We start from the raw sequence: 7,762 nt of genomic DNA, 5'->3' as shown, positions 1-7,762 counted from the left end.
GAAGAAAAAAAAACAACTTTAATTGCTCCCTTTCTGGCAGACGATGTACCAAATGTTTTAAATGTTTTGAAATTGTAAATTAATGAAAATATAAATATTAGTCTGTAGAATTCTTGATTTTTTTGCTAGATTTTGCAAAATATTTCTTTCCTACTATTTAAGAGGTGTTTCAATTTTCTATAGAAATAAAAATTAGACAATATTTTCAATGGGAATAAAATTTACACAAAATTTTCAATGGAAATAAAATTATGACAGAATTTTCTATAGAAATAAAAAAAAAATTTGACAAAAATTTTCTATCGAAATAATATTTTGATAAAAATTTTTATAGAAATAACATTTTGACAACATTTTCAATAGAAAAAAAATTTGGAAAAATTTTCTATGGAAATAACATTTTGACAAAATGTTCTTTAAAATTTTTTTGAGAAAATTTTCTATAGAAATAAAATTTTGACAAAATTTTCATGGAAATAATAATTTTGCCAAAATTTTCTACGGTAATAAAATTTTAAAAAATTTTTCAATAGAAATAAAATTTTGGCAAAATTTTCTTTGGAAATAAAATTTAGCAAAATATTCTATGGAAATAAAAAATAAAATTTTCTATAGAAATAAAATTTTGAAATTTTGACAAAATTTTCTACGGAAATAAAATTTTCACAAAATTTTCTACGGAAATAAAATTTTCTCAAAAATTTCTATGGAAATAAAATTTAGCAAACTTTGCTATGGAAATAAAATTTAGCAAAATTTTCTATGGAAATAAAATTTTGACATTTTCTATAGAAATAAAATTTTGACAAAATTTTCTATAAAAATAAATTTTGACAAAAATTTCTATGGAAATAAAATTTTCACAAAATTTTCTACGGAATTAAAATTATGTCAAAATTTTCTATAGAAATAAAATTTTGAGAAAATTTTCTATAGAAATAAAGTTTTGACAAAACTGTATATAGAAATAAAATTTTGGCAAAATTTTTTTTTAGAAATAAAATTTTGCAAAATTTTCTTTGGAAATAAAAGTTAGCAAAATTTTCTATCGAAATAAAATGTTAACAAAAACTTGGCCCGATATATGCCAAATTTGGCACAGCTCCTTTAGAATATAAAATACCTATATATTTAAAATTTCACACAAGAAAATTGTGCCTTCCACGCCTCCAAATTTAACACAGCTCTTCAAGGACCTAAAATTCATTTCAATTTCAAACTTCCTGAAAATCGGATAAAAATTCTGGAATGGAAATAAAATTACGACAGAATTTTCTACAGAAATAAAAAAATTAACAAAAATTTTCTATCGAAATAATATTTTGATAAAAATTTTTATAGAAATAACAATTTGACAACATTTTCAATAGAAAAAAATTTGGAAAAATATTCTATTGAAATAACATTTTGACAAAATTTTCTTTAACATTTTTTTGAGAAAATTTTCTATAGAAATAAAATTTTGACAAAATTTTCAATGGAAATAATAATTTTGCCAAAATTTTCTACGGTAATAAAATTTTAAAAAATTTTTCAATAGAAATAAAATTTTGGCAAAATTTTCTTTGGAAATAAAATTTAGCAAAATATTCTATGGAAATAAAAAATAAAATTTTCTATAGAAATAATATTTTGAAAAAATTTTCTATGGAAATAAAATTTTGACAAAATTTTCTACGGAAATAAAATTTTCACAAAATTTTCTATGGAAATAAAATTTTCTCAAAATTTTCTATGGAAATAAAATTTAGCAAACTTTGTTATGGAAATAAAATTTAGAAAAATTTTCTATGGAAATAAAATTTTGACATTTTCTACGAAAATAAAATTTTCTCAACATTTTCTATAGAAATAAAATTTTGACAAAATTTTCTATAGAAATAAAGTTCTGATAAAAGTGCATATAGAAATAAAATTTTGACAAAATTTTCCATGGAAATAAAATTTTGACAAAATTTTCTATAGAAATAAAATTTTGACAAAATTTTCCACGGTAATAAAATTTTAACAAAATTTTCTATAGAAATGAAATTTTGGAAAAATTTCCATTGGAAATAAAATTTAGCAAAATTTTCTATGGAAATAAAATTTCGACAACATTTTCTACGAAAATAAAATTTTCTCAACATTTTCTATAGAAATAAATTTTTGACAAAATTTTCTATAGAAATAAAGTTCTGAAAAAAGTGCAGATAGAAATAAAATTTTGACAAAATTTTCTATGAAAATAAAATTTTGACAAAATTTTCTATAAAAATAAATTTTGACAAAAATTTCTATGGAAATAAAATTTTCACAAAATTTTCTACGCAATTAAAATTTTGTCAAAATTTTCTATAGAAATAAAATTTTGACAAAATTTTCTATAGAAATAAAGTTTTGACAAAACTGTATATAGAAATAAAATTTTGGCAAAATTTTCTTTAGAAATAAAATTTTGCAAAATTTTCTATAGAAATAAGATTTGGACAAAATTCTCTGTAGAAATAACATTTTGACAAAATACTCTATAGAAATAACATTTTCACAAAATTTTCTATAGAAATAGAATTTTGACAAAATTTTCTATGGAAATAAGATTTTGACAAAATTTTCTATGTAAATAAAATTTTGGCAAAATTTAAATATAAATAAAATTTACCAAATTTTTTTATAAAAATAACATTTAGCAAAATTTTCTCTGGAACTAAAATTTTGAAAACATTTTCTATAGAAACCAAATTTTGACACAATTTTCTATAGAAATCAAATTTTGACAAAATTTTCCAAAGAAATAAAATGTTAACAAAATTTTCCATAAAATTAAAATTTTGGCAAAATTATCTCTGGAAATAAAAATTTTGACAAAATTTTGTATTGTATAAAAATAAAATTTTGGTAAAAATGTCTATAAAACTAATATTTTGGCAAAATTTTCTATAAAATAAAAGTTTGACAAATTTTCTATAGAAATAAAATCTTGACAAAATTTTCTATAGAAATAAAATCTTGACAAAATTTTCTATAGAAATAAAATTTCGCAAAAAATTTCTATGAAAATAGAATCTTGAAAAAATTTTCTAAAGAAATAAAATTTTTATAAAATTTTGCTATAACTTCAAATCCATAACGACAAAAATGTATGGAACATTTTCACCGTCCATATCAAAATTTGCTCTTGAAACATGTTTGGGGTGATTATATTTCTTCTCTGTTTGCATTATTTTGGATTAAATTTTTTTTAAGGCAAGTATAACATTTTGTAAACAAAAATGTTTCTTTTCTTGATGATACATGTTTGAACTTTTCAAACAAAAAAATATATATACTAAAACAACAATGTTTTTCCAAACTTTTCATTTTTGGCTTATGTACAGTTTCCTTTAGTCGACTCCGTTCGACTCTGGCTCTTTCTCATTGCCTTGACTTTGTTTTAGTTTGAATTTTATTGGTATTTAGTATGGGAAAGATGTCAACGCACCACATTGTTTAACAAAAAAAGTGAATATCCTTAAAAAGGATGTCCCTGTATACACATGAGGATATGCTGTTATTCTCGCCAGGATTTCTTCTATATTACTCTTGTTTGTTTTGTTTTCATTTTTATTTACGAGAATTTGTGTAGCATGAGTTGGAAATTTTGTTATTTTAAACGTTTTGTGAATTGGAGTGGTTCCTTTTTTGTTTGTTCGTTATGTATGTACGTGTCAAGAACATTTTTAATGACCTCTCGGTTGACACTATAATTGTAAGGGAAACTTTTACGTAAAAGGACAAACAATTATTTTCATAGAAAATATTGTGATGATGACAACCCAAGGTAGCTTGTAGAGAGAAAATGGAATTTATGGAAAAAATGTGGTCCTGAAAAGTTCTCCGGATATTGGATTTCTTGTAACAATGTGGGTTACATGTTAATGACAAGTGGTAGAAAATGAAAAAATGGTCAAAATGTGGGAATATTAAAATAAAATGCTAATAAATTACCATGTAACAAGTGAGTGACTTATTTTAATGAATGTACATGATACTTAAACTTAAACCAATGCTTTAGAAAACTGAGTACTAAGAACAAGAACGAAATTGTAATAAAGGCTTTGCGAATTGAAGATCGAAGGAAGTCTCTCGCTGCCGTAGAGAGCTCATCTGCTTTCCATTTCAGTGCTATGTTCATGGGACCATGTATCAATTTTAGGTAAATATTGTACTGCGCAGCTACATCATTGAGAAATTTGCAGCATCCCATGGGCGTTTTCCAGTTAAGGAGTCCAAAGATTTCTTCGCAGCTAAATTCCAATTCCTCCTTTCTTACTAATATTTCAGCCTGGAAAACACTGCATTGATTCTACGGTTTTAAGTTCCTGGTCTTTTGAGTATATTCCAAATATATCATCAGGACCCCGAAAATATACACTTTATGGGGTCTGAGATCAATATATTGGTATATTACAAATGGATGGGGGGCTGAATCTTAAATACGTGCACTGTTAGAAAAATATGTTTTTCATATGTTCCGATATAAACAAAATGTGTTTCGGGCACAATTTTTAAACACAATATATTTAAGTGCTAACATGCAATGTTCCTAAACTAACACAAAATGTTTGGGACACATATGTTAATATGTTAGAATATATTATGTTTGGGGCATGAATGTTTCATAAAAATAATATGCGTGAATGTAAACATATATAAATTTACAAATTTCGAGTAAACATATATATGTTGTGATACTTTATTCAGAGAGCGACAGAGAGAGAGAGAGAGAGTTAGTATAGAGAAAGAAATAGAGATGGAAACCGGGAAGGTTGAATAAAAAGATGTCAACATAACACAGCGAGAGAATGAAATGAGAGCAATTTCTGTGAAACCGATTGTATGTTGTTTCGGAAAAATGTTTTATAATATGGCCAAAAATTTGGTATGCTTAAGTCTAAATATTATTTAATTTGAATGGTAGATTGAGTATTCGGAATAAAGAGAATAGACATTCGGAACCAAGAAAATAGACATTTGAAAAAAAACAGCATATTTGTATTACAGAAAAAGATGCGAAGAACTCAAAAATTTCGTGGAAGTTAAAAATAAGTGAGGGAATGAACACAATCTTCTTTGGGGAATTCTTTCAAGCATATACTATTTTTGGACTCAAAATGCTTCCAAACATATAATATGCTCACATAAAACAAACATATTAATATTTCGGCGGTATCCAATAATATATGTGCTTCCTGCAAAATATGTTTGGAACATATGTTAGAGAAGCGATTTTTTTTGAGGGTGTAGAATATCAAATACCTATATATTTCAAATTTCAAGCATGTAGGAAGAAAATTGTGGCTTCCATGCCTTCAAATTTAACACAGCTCTTCAAGGACCTAAAATTCCTCTCAATTTCGAATTTCCTCAAAATCGGATGAAAATTGTGGCATTCATGCCTTCAATAAATCAAATCGGGAGATCGTCTGTATGGTGGTTATACCAATACATGGGCTGATATAGCCCATCTTCGAAACTGAAGTGCCTGTCACGGTTGCTAGAGTTGGTAAAATTCTACCAAAAATTTACTAAAATTTAGATTTTTTACTATTTGGTAAAAAATTTATTTAGATTTTTTACTGTTTGGTAGATTGGTAGAAATCTTTATGTTTTGGTAGATTTTGGAAACTATTCCACTCCAAGTAAGAGGTACTTCATAAATTTTCTATAGAAATAAAATTTTGCAAAAATTTTCTACAGAAATAAAATTTTGATAAAATTTTCTATAGAAATAAAATTTAAAATAAAATAAAATTTATAGAAATAAAATTTTAACAAAACTATAGAAAAAACATAGAATTAATATATTGCAAAAATTTTCTACAGAAATAAAATTTTGCAAAAAAATTTCTATTGTAATAAAATTTTGGTAAAAAGTTACTATAGAAATAAAATTTTGACAAAAAGCCAATTATATACAAATAAAGTTTTGCAAAAATTTTCAATGGAAATAAAATTTTGACAAAACTTTCTATAGAAATAAAATTTTGACAAAATTTTCTAGAGAAGTAAAATTTTGACTAAATTTGGCATAGAAATAAAATTTTGACAAAATTTGGCATAGAAATAAGATTTTGACAAAATTTTTCTATAGAAATAAAATTTTGCAACAATTTTCAATAGAAATACAATAAAAAATACAATAGAAATAAAATTTTAACAAAACTATCCATAGAAATAATATATTGCAACAATTTTCTACAGAAATAAAATTTTGCAAAAATTTTCTATTGAAATAAAATTTTGGTAAAATGTTGCTATAGAAATAAAATTTTGACAAAAAATTCTAGAGAAATAAAATTTTGACAAAAAGCCAATTATATACAAATAAAATTTTGCAAAAATTTTCTATGGAAATAAAATTTTGACAATAAAATCTATAGAAATAAAATTTTGACAAAAAAATCCATAAAAATAAAATTTTGCAAAAATTTTCGATAGAAATAAAATTTATACAAAAATTTTCTATAGAAATAAAATTTTGCAAAAATTGTTTATAGAAATAAGATTTTGACAAAATTTTCTACAAAAATAAAAGTTTGCAAAAATTTTCTATAGAAATAAAATTTTGACATAATTTTCTATAGAAATAAACATTTTACAAATAGGTATAAAATTCCTATATATTTAAAATTTCACACAAGAAAATTGTGGCTTCCATGCCTTCAAATTTAACACAGCTCTTCAAGGACCCAAAATTCCTCTCAATTTCAAATTTCCTGAAAATCGGATGAAAATTGTGGCATTCATTCCCTCAATAAATCAAATCGGGTGATCGTCTATATGGGGGTTATACAAATTCATGAGCTGATATAGGCCATCTTCGAAACTGACCTGCCTGTCACGGTTGCTACAGTTGGTAATATTCTACAAAAAATTACTAAAATGTAGATTTTGTACTATTTGGTAAAAAAATGAATTTAGATTTTTTACTGTTTGGTAGAAATCTTTATGTTTTGGTAGATTTTGCAAAATATTCCACTCCAACTAAGAGGTACTTCATAAATTTTTTATAGAAATAAAATTTTGCAAAAATTTTCTACAGAAATAAAATTTTGACAAAATTGTCATAGAAATCAAATTTTGACAAAAATTTTCTGTAGATTTTCCATAAATTTTCTAAGATCCTCTATAGAAAAAAAATGTTGACAAAATTTTCTCTTGAAATAACATTTTGACAAAATTTTCTATAGAAATAAAACTTTGACAAAATTTTTTATTTCTATAAAATTCTTTATCGAAATACAATTTTGACAAAATTTTCTATAGAAACACCATTGTGTTGAATAAACTACAAGTATGGTTCACTTTGGGTTTAGCGAACTGCCTGAATTTATTCTGATAATTGGTAGATAGTTTTGCTGCAAGTAGAGGATGCTGATGAGGAATAAAAAACAAAACACGTATGAAATAAAATTTTGCAAAATTTTTTTATAGAAATAAGATTTTGCCAAATTTCCCTATATAAATAAACTGTTGACAAAATTTTCTATAGAAATAAAATTTTGGCAAACATTTACTATAGAAATAAAATTTTGCCAAACATTTTCTATAAAAATAAAATTTTGCAAAAAATTTTTATAGAAATAAGATTTTTACAAAATTTTCTACAAAAATAAAAGTTTGCAAAAATTTTCTATAGAAATAAAATTTTGCCAAATTTTCCTATATAAATAAACTGTTGACAAAATTTTCTATAGAAAAAAAATTGTGCAAAAATTTTCTTTAGAAATAAATTTTAGCA

The sequence above is a fragment of the Haematobia irritans genome, chromosome 5 (assembly GCF_050003625.1).
Source record: "Haematobia irritans isolate KBUSLIRL chromosome 5, ASM5000362v1, whole genome shotgun sequence".
Taxonomy (NCBI): domain Eukaryota; kingdom Metazoa; phylum Arthropoda; class Insecta; order Diptera; family Muscidae; genus Haematobia; species Haematobia irritans.
The sequence above is the reverse complement of the archived record's forward strand: the minus strand, read 5'-3'. Positions refer to the sequence as shown.